Here is a 2,235-nt window from a genome sequence, read left to right as displayed (position 1 = left end):
GTTTTCCATAGCAATAATAAAGATTCCTAATTTTCTTTAATGTTTTAAAATAGGTTTTGTTATAGAGAGGAGTGTTCAACTAAGTTTTATAATCGGTACCTATATGTTATTTGAGCTGTTGCAAACATTTCTATAAGTAATCGTTCACAAGGATATGATTTGATATTTGACCCAGAGCACTTAGCTGTCTTACAGGACGAGGAAACGTGCTTCTTCCAAAAGCTCAAGACTCTACTTATGAATGAGCTTGGTAAGGTAGAAAATGAATTAAAATTCAATTTTTATGGATGATACTAAAAAATTATAATCCTGATAAAGTTTATAAGCTGGAGGAGTGCTAGTTCTACAGATTGAGAACCACTTGTGATGCTTCTTTATTAATGGTGCATGCGTGTGTGTGTGTGTGTGTGTACGCGTGCATGTGCAGAGGACAACTTTCAAGAGTTAGTTCTCACCTTCCACCTTTGTGAGGCAGAGTCTCTCTTATTTCTGCTGCTGGCCTGCAAGCATCATGTTGATTCTCCTGTCTCTGCCTCCCATCTTGCTGTAGGCATGCTGGGATTACATATGTGTACCCCAGAATCCAGTGTTTATGATGATTCTTTTTTTAAAAAAATGTATTTATCATTGTTATTGGGGGAAGTACATGTGCCAAGGTGCACATGTGGAGACCAGAGGATAACTTTGTGAGGTCACTTTTATGTGGGTTCTGAGAACTGAACTCGGGTCATCAGGCTTGCAGAGGCTAGCATGGCAAGCACTTTGCCCACCAAGCCATCCACCAGCTCTATAATGATTCTTTTTTTAAACAAAATTATGTGTACAAGTGTATTGCCTGCGTGCATGTAAGTGTACCCTTGTTGTGCAGTTCCCATGCAGGTCAGAAGAAGGTGTTGAATCCCCTGGAACTGAGGTCATGGATGGTTAGCCACTGTGTGGGTGCTAGTAACTGAACCTGGGTCCTTTGCAAGAGTAACCAGTGTTCTTAGCTGCTGAGCCATTTTTCCAGCCACCCTCCATTTTAAAATTTTTTCTGTGAGGATTCTTAAAACACAAAAGCCTTAGAAAACTTCAAGATTTTGAGGTAGAGATCACTTTACTGTAACAAGTGGAAATATTGTACTGATGATCTAGAAGTTTCCATGGTATTACAGCTGCTCAGAAAAAGAAAAACTTTATACTGTTTTATTCTTGCTTCACAAGTGAAACTCAGATGCCATGGAACCCAGGAACCCCGCATAAAGAAGGACAGGACAGGACAGTGGGGGTGAATAAGTGCTTTCTTGGAGGTAAGGACATGTCTGTTCTAACTCACTCCAATTCTTAATTATCTTAGATTTATTTTACTTTATGTGTATGTGTGTCTGTATATGTGTACAGGTGCTCTGGGAGCCCAGCAGAGGACATCAGATCCCCTGGGGCTGGAGTTACAGGTGGTTGTGAATGCCCTTACTTGGGTACAGGGAACTGACCTAGAGTCATCTGGAAGAGCAACAAGCATTCTCAAGTGCAGAGCCATCTTTCTAGTCCATCTAATTCTTAATTTTATAAAATACAGCACTACCATCTGAAGATTGGATGTGGTCAGAGACTCACAATTTGCAATCCTAGATCACATTATCTAGCCTTTTCCTTTCTGAATGTTGTCTTGAAACTGCTTATTCCTTTGACGCTGCCTTTCTTTCTCTTCAGCCTACTTGAAGTGGCATCCCTCCCACACCATTCATTCTAATCTACTTGTCTTCTGCTCTTTTGACAAATTCATATTTTTTAACCCTATAAATAATCTTAAAGTACTCAGAGCTGTCATCCCCTAGATAGAAAAATTAAGTTAAGCCCAAGAATTCTAGGTGATGGAAAACATTATCCAGTCCCATAAGGAACGGACAACCACACAAGTGTGGCAAAGCTGATAGCCCTGGAACTCCATCCATGCGCGATGAGTGTTTATTTAAAGGGAACTACCTGCTTCCTGGTTTTACTACATACCAAATATTTCTTCTCAACATTTATGAGCTTAAATAGATGCAGATGTTGCCAAAGAATGTATTATAACATTAATCATCCTTTAGAAATGTACAATTTAAGCGTTGAGTGGCCTGTTGGCATTCAGCTCCACTCTATCTTTCACTGGAGGAAAGTGAGGCTCAGAGACTTGACACAGTTAGTGACATGCAAACCCTTTCCCCTAAAAGTGTAGTTGGAAATTGAGAAACTATTAAAAACCTTACTATT

The sequence above is a fragment of the Nannospalax galili genome, unplaced genomic scaffold, assembly GCF_000622305.1.
Source record: "Nannospalax galili isolate Female #2095 unplaced genomic scaffold, S.galili_v1.0 scaffold611, whole genome shotgun sequence".
Taxonomy (NCBI): Eukaryota; Metazoa; Chordata; class Mammalia; order Rodentia; family Spalacidae; genus Nannospalax; species Nannospalax galili.
The sequence above is the reverse complement of the archived record's forward strand: the minus strand, read 5'-3'. Positions refer to the sequence as shown.